Below are 7,707 nucleotides of genomic sequence, written 5' to 3'. Positions count from 1 at the left end.
ATGAAAATAAGAAATACAACATTCTATGGGTCTGCTAATCACTTCTAGTGACATATTACAACTATCAATCGTGATTTATCGACGATATTTCAACAGTCTATCAAAGCTGCAAATCCACTTGGGTTATACAAATGACAAATGACGGTTGTAGCTGTTGAGATCTTATCATACTATCAGTTTATGCAAGTTTATGTGGTTTAAACAGATTCAAGAATTTTGAAGTTACGATTAAACTCCTGTGAAACGGCCCAAAACACAGTAACAACTTATGGATTAGAAGTTTTGCACATAACAGCACGTGTTTATTTGAACGACTGACAAGATACCATGAAACATGAACACTTTTGGAATGTGAAAATGCCATTCCGTTAGAGAGTTTAAAATAAATTCATTATTGACAAGACATGAAGTCTAGGGAATGTCATCACTGCCGTGTTTTCATTAACGTTTTCAAACTAAACGTCATGCAATTGCTATGTACATAAATTTGATACTTTTAAATTTCCATTGGCATTCCGAGTTTGCTTTTTTGGTCGATACAATTATACAAATGATGATGCACATTTGCATGAACACATCAACAGTAGTGTCAAAGACTAATTATTTTTGTATTATACTGTCAGCATTAAAAAGTATTCACTTTGCAAACCGCCTTCTGATTAATATGAAGTTAAATATTAAGGTGTTCAATATGTGTTTATCAAAACAAATGGGCCTAAACTGTCGCAGTAACGCGGCCCGTTCATTTGGTTAATACATACTAAAAACCTTTTAACCACCTTAATATTTGTAAGTATATTTTGACTACGGACCCAGCCTATATTTACATTTACTAATTCACTTGATTAAAATCAGTAACGGCTGGCCGCTGATTAACAAAATATAAATGAACGGCCGATTTACAAAATACTGTAATCCCATTAGACAATATATTATTTCGAACACTTGTGATATTTAAACAAATTGAAGCAACATAGTTTTAAGACAAACCAAATTAGGTGGACTATTTTCAAGACCACTTATCTTTACAAATGTTCGACAAAACACTAAAAAAATGTCAACATTAAAAAGAAAGTTGCCAATATTTGAACGTGTATTGTTATTGTTGTGAAAAAGTACGTTAAAACAAAGTCATTTTGTCGGCTTTTTGGCTATAAGTAGTAAGGCAATAATGAGCTTTCAAGAGGCCTGATCACCACGTTATATACTTGTTTTATTCCCTACTATAAACAAACGAATTAGGTAAAACCTTCTTTGATGGAAAGCCTTCATCTTTAGACGGTGTCATTGTGAACTTTATTGAGTTGACTTGTAAATTTGGAATTTAAAATTTGCAATTGTTTCTGTTACAATCGTTACATATCTTACTGAAATTTCTTATCTTGCGATTTATTTCGGTTCACAATTTAGTTTAAACTTTATCTATAATTTTAGAAGGAGCAAAGAAGAAATAAAGAAAGCTATATTAACTTATACTAAGTCACTCTCGTTGGCACGATGTGAACGAGAGTGTAGTTTTTTCATTCGGAACTCCTCGGCCATTTTATCGAAAACAACCTCGGATGTATGCCGGTACATCTGTTGAAGTAGTTCGTAAAATTTTGAATTATATCATTAGTTAAATGTAGTGTTTTAGAGTTGTATTTATTGATCTAAGTTTAAATTTATTGTCATTGAATTGTATTATAGCAAACATAATGAAGAATCCCAAGAGTTAAGTCACAAAGTTTAACTGCTAAATAAAATTAATACGCGATCTACTTGCAGCGGACTTAAACGTAACACTTTTTGAGTGTGTAAACCATCCAAATACATCCGAGGTTGTTTTCGATAAAATGGCCGAGGAGTTCCGAATGTAGTTTTTTGTGTGTGAACCGTAGTACCTGGCGAACACCCGGGAAATCGAACCTGAAAGGATCGCCTTGGTGAGAATCGAGTGCGCTAACCAATGCTCTAGCCGGACATTCTCGTACTCTTATTGATAAGATAGCTGGCTATAAGGTACTGGATTGTTCCATACTCTGTTTGTATGGCTATCATGTCAACAGAAGAAATCAATATAGTATTAATTTACCAATCAAATTGATGCGAAATAATTAAAAACTGCCATTATGAATACACACTAAGTTACGAACAATGGGAATCCTTTACCAATATCGTTATAGTATGGTCAGGAATTTCACTCGGATGGATGTAAAGAGCCAAAGTCACAAACCTGATCGGCATTTTGGGGAATGGGGTCGGGATCTTTTTGATTGGGAAAATGTTGCCATTTTGACATAAATACGGAACTTCATGTCCATGTTTAATTTAATTTTCATTGTATTTGTTTTAAACCTTAATTCGAAATTTTATGTTCATGTTCGGTAAAATAGCATATATGTTTAAACATTAAGAATGGGGTCTTATTGCAGCCACACCTTGGTCGGAAAAAAATCAACATGAACTACTTCCAAAATAAAATAAATATTGCCTTTATTAGCTGGCAAATAAAGCTTATATATATATATATATATATATATATATATATATATATATATATATATATATATATATATATATATATATATATATAAATTCCAACATACGATCGTACGATAGAGTGTGGTGATAAGCCTTTTTCTGATCACAAGGCAACTTGTATTTATGTTTGTCTATATCATCATTAAAACCTGGTACCAATAACAAATAATCCTGAGCTCGCAGTAAAAACATTGAGTGAAACGATTATGCAAAAACAACGAAACACAGATGTTCGTGATAGAAAGTTCTGATAGCTAGCCAAAGATGTATTCATATCCAATATGTGTAAGACACAAGTAAATATCTGAATTATTCGGTATAACAAAAAAGCAAGTCACCTCGCGACTTGTGATACAACCAACTACAATGTTACATGTAAATGCTTACATACAATTGCATACACAGTGGTCTCCCTTTACAAATATTAGAGACTGCATTTGTGTACAGAAAATGAGAATAATAAACACTGCGAAGAGTTTGAGTTTCGATACTGGTATGCACTGAGTACCAATTAATCTTGTGGCTTGATTTGCTAGAGAAAAAAAAAAACCAAAATAATATTTGATGATCTGCATTGTGCAATCTATAAATTGGCGGATTTGAGGCTGTTTGGTGCACAGTAAGTGAAGATTTCGTTTACTGTTTTTGTATGTTAGCGTTCAGTTGGTGCAGAAAGTGTTTATTTCCATTGCAGTTGGCGCGTATTTGGCGTACATTCAGCGTATAAGTAAATAGAAATACAACGGAACAACAAAGAGACTAACCTAAATTAGCACATTCCTGTTGTGTTTCCTTTTTGTTTGCTAATTAGGAAATACAATGAATACCTTTAATGTTTAGGTTTTGATGTGTGACCAAGGCCCATGTTTTTTTATCTTTGATCTAGGTACATCTTTGGCTACTAGGCGGATCTGCTTTACGTGAGATGAATACGTTTAATGTTTGTTATCTATCAGTAGAATATGTGAACAAATGCTGTGTTACTTGTACTGAAGTTGTATTTGAATACTGTCACAAAGTGTAAATTCAATAATGCAATTAAAACTACAGAGACATTCCCGCTTACCAACTTCCTACGGGACGTTCCCATTTGCCAATAGCCCACGCGACATCACAGCTGACCAAAATCACTTATGGCATTCCAACTCCCAAAACCCTATATAACATTCCCACTAACTAAAGTACCATGAGAAATTCTAATTACCCGCAATCCCATGTGACATTCCCACTCTCACCTCACACCCACGTGACATTCCCATCAAAGAAAATGTCACGTGACATTCTCACAAGCCTATATCCCATGTGACATTTCCACTCCCAAAAATCCCACGTGACATTCGCACTCGTCAAAATCTCATGTGACATTCCCACTCACTTAAATGAAAATAGAAATTTTTTTCTTGCTTTTATGAACAAACACCAAACAGCACCTGGCAGAAACTCATTGGCGCAGAAATTGTTAAACAAGTCTAAAGTCATTGAATTTTGATTAGCGTTACTAAACACCTTTGTCTGGTTAGCGCAGTTGTTAGCACCAAGGCGACACGGGCTCGATTCCAGGCCTGTGCGCAAGTGAGTTCGGTTAGTGGTCACTAAGCCGGACAAGTAGGTTTTCTCCGGGTACTCCGGTTTCCCCAACAACACAAGACCACACTCCCGTAACATCATGGCAACGAGAGTGACTTAGTATAAGTTATCATAACTTTCTTTACAAACGTTGTAAAAAAAATAGAATGTGTTAACTAAACACATTTCGACAAATTTTCTGTCAGACGTCTTAATAATGGTAAACATAATATATTGTCTGAGGGGGTCAGCTGTTATTGATTGCAATCATGTAAAACGGTGTCAGTGAGTAGTTAACACAAATTTATGTAGACTACAAAAACGGGTTAATGGTTGTAAGTATGTACTTACACAAAATAAATGTTTATGCGCCTGTATTGCATTAAACCATTTATATTTGTAATTTCATGATACTCAGAACCTTTAACGATTATCTAAAAATATAGCTATTTTTAATACTTACGATGATGTTTGATGATGTTACAAGCATTTGTTAAAAATTCACATAGAAATAAAACGTGATCGAGATCATTTAAACGAATGAACGAGGAAACTCTAACTAAAAAGTGGAAATGTCAATCGAACATAAATTGTTAAAAATGCTAAGAAATCGTCCCACTTATTTGTGAAACGTTACAAGGAAATGAAACAACAGTGTATCCATTGATTTACATTTTCAATGCTTGTTATATAGCTATCATTAGTTTTCGATCAGACCATAAAAATAACCAAATCATTTGCATCGATTTGCATACAAGTCTACCAAAAACGCTTGTATTGTAAGAATAATTGGAATTTTAAGAATGGTGATAGAAATTAAAAGGCTTTGCACGATTTTTATTTCCGACGAACATAAATCTTTTGATCGTAATTGTCATTTAAATCACCGAAAAACAAAACTTGATCGACATTAACATACATTTCAAGCTGTTATATAACTCAATTATCGATGTTGTATGTAGAAGGAACATTGAAAAATATAACTGGCGTTTAATGATCTATGGTTATGTCAATAACGACTGAGTGTTAGATCTGTCTTGACGCATTAATTGATTATTTAGTTTACCAACACACACACTAGGAACTTATTAGTGTTAGGCAATAATATAAATTACTTCAAAGAAACTTCAGATATTGATTAATTTCATTTAAATTGATTACATAATTTTGTATATTTGATTTCACTTAATGTAAGGCATCCATCATTAGGATGGTAATATTTGTTAGCGCGTTTTATATATTAACATGGAGATTATTTATATGTTTGATTTATATTGATTAACCATTTTATTATGTTTGCATAGATGATATTTTTGAATAACACCATAACGACGCTGATATTGTAAAATTGTCTATTAAATGGAGGTAATAAAACAAACAAAAATGACTATGATTATATAGAAATTTTATAAATGTGTTTCTTAAATAACATCAAGTCTATATCGAAAAAATCTCTCGGTAAAAAACATAAAAAAATTGCAATTCACACATTTTAACTTCAAAATGAAACCTAACCGGTAGCATTTTTTTGGTATTAAAGATGCACTCTTACTCCCAAATAAGATTTACCACAATTAATACAATTGTTTTGATATACAAAAAAGGATGAATTCATGTCGAAAACAATGGTTCTTATGAATGATTCCCAGTTTAATTTGAAAGAAATGTGAGAAAACACGGTATTTCTACCTTATGAGACGATAGAAGATCACAGTAAATATTTTAGCACCCACCAATCATTTAATATTTGTGAGTTTTAAGCTATTAAATACACAGTTACAATCTTGTTATCAGTCATTAATATTTTCCATAAATGCATTATTTATATAAGTATTAAAAGGTTTGTCACATAAAATTTATGCGTGTTATAAATGTGTATGTATTAATTTGAATAAGAGTGTCACTTTAATGATCAGTTGATATCGCCGAACCACCCTAACATAAATATTCAGACAGGGAACTCTATTAGAGAAATTCACTAGTCACATGGTTACCGTTGACAAACAAGTCCACAAGGTCTTTGATTGAAGATATTGTTTTGTTAAACAAAGCATGTAAATATCTAGGGCGGTTGTAGATATGAATTGTGACGAAAAGTATTTGGCTCCTTTTCTTGGGTAGCAACCACAGCTACAAATGCATTTTTGTACAAAATCGCATCGAACAAAATATTCGTATAACAAATGAAACTATTAATAAACAATCGAAAGACATATATTTGAAAAATTGGTGGGTTTTAAACCAACTGTGAGACATTTTTAATACTATCTACGTGCGATTGCATTCCTAGAGAACATTTATTTCGAAGTGCTCTCGGAAACTACGCAAACATGAATGATGACTAATGCACTGTTCGAAAGACTCAACCATGCATTCTTTTTTTGTACTACTAGTATGTCTTTTTAACGATCTCCCGCGTGTAACAAAACTATTGATAAGAAACTTATCTGGATTGGCAATCATTCGTGCAAAAATACTACTGACGTATGCAATTTGTGGTCACGTGACATTTTTTGTTTATCACCCATGTAATTGGTATTTGGAATTCAGTTCTGGTCAGACGAGCTAACCCAACAATCCGATTCAAGCGATTCGGTTGCTAAGTTGACCCTTGGTCTGAGAATTATGAAAATTGTGTTCTTGTACTGAATGAGGTCAGTTAAGGCTAACAGTCGATCACATAAGCTAACATAACAGTTTTGTTTGTATCTTTATTGCATTGTAGCAATTACAATGCAAGCGGGAAACCAGTTCACAAACACTCTTTACTCTGCACAGGACTATACTACACATATCCTTAGCAATCCTTTTAAGGGAGTTCCACAATGCAAAAGTGGGCGGGGAAGGCCAAAACACGTTTCAAGGTTCAAGTTTTATTTAGTTTTGAGGAACTATCTTTTTCAGGGGTAAAACATACTTACTAAGCGACATGTTTTATGGTAATAAAGAGTTGTCTAAATTTTATAAAAAAAAGATCTTATTAGATTTTGAATCAAAAAAGCATTTGTAGTCTTTTCCGGAAAAGTCTGTCAACAATTTAAGTTTAATATTGTGTCCAAAATGTCAGGCTTACCAATCAACATTTTTTGTGGTTTCTTGATAATATTATTTCAAATAAAAACAAGAGCTGTCGTAAGACATCGCGCACGACTACGCCGCTTTATCTGAGAAGAAAAAACAATGATGTAATATGTGCCTGTCAAAAGCAATAAAAATCAAATTAAAATGTAAACAAGAACCCTGATGTGACAAAACTGGGTTTTTTAATGAATGGCAGAAGAGATTCAGTTTCAACTGCTTTCTTCTATTTTTAGTAACAGAGACTTTGATCTTGGGGCCCCAAACACAAACCCATGGAAGTCCTCTATAAACTCTTCCTACATATCTAGTTTGGTCACAGTGTGTCAACCATATCTAAAGTAAATTTAGTTCCAACCGGTAATCTATTTTTAGTAACAGTTAAGTTGACCCTAGGGGATCAAATACAATCCAATGAAAGGTCTCCATAAACTTGTCCTATATACCAAGTTACGTCGTACTATGTGAACCATTGTATAAGTTATTCAGTACTAACCATTTTTCCATTTTAGCAACAGTGACCTTGACCATAACTCTTGG

The 7,707-nt window shown here is 33.1% G+C and overlaps 1 protein-coding gene across 1 annotated transcript in view; it reads left to right on the top strand.

The window, feature by feature from the left end:
* Positions 1–3,009: 3,009 nt before the first annotated feature.
* LOC128217344 (solute carrier family 41 member 1-like) overlaps positions 3,010–7,707 on the top strand; it is a 34,168-nt gene continuing 29,470 nt past the window's right edge. Inside the window, exon 1 of the mRNA XM_052924444.1 lies at positions 3,010–3,142. The gene's annotated coding sequence lies outside the window, so the exon portion shown is untranslated. The remainder of the gene's footprint in view (positions 3,143–7,707) is intronic.

The sequence above is a fragment of the Mya arenaria genome, chromosome 14, assembly GCF_026914265.1.
Source record: "Mya arenaria isolate MELC-2E11 chromosome 14, ASM2691426v1".
Classification (NCBI taxonomy): Eukaryota; Metazoa; Mollusca; class Bivalvia; order Myida; family Myidae; genus Mya; species Mya arenaria.
This window is presented reverse-complemented; position numbering and strand designations above follow the sequence as displayed.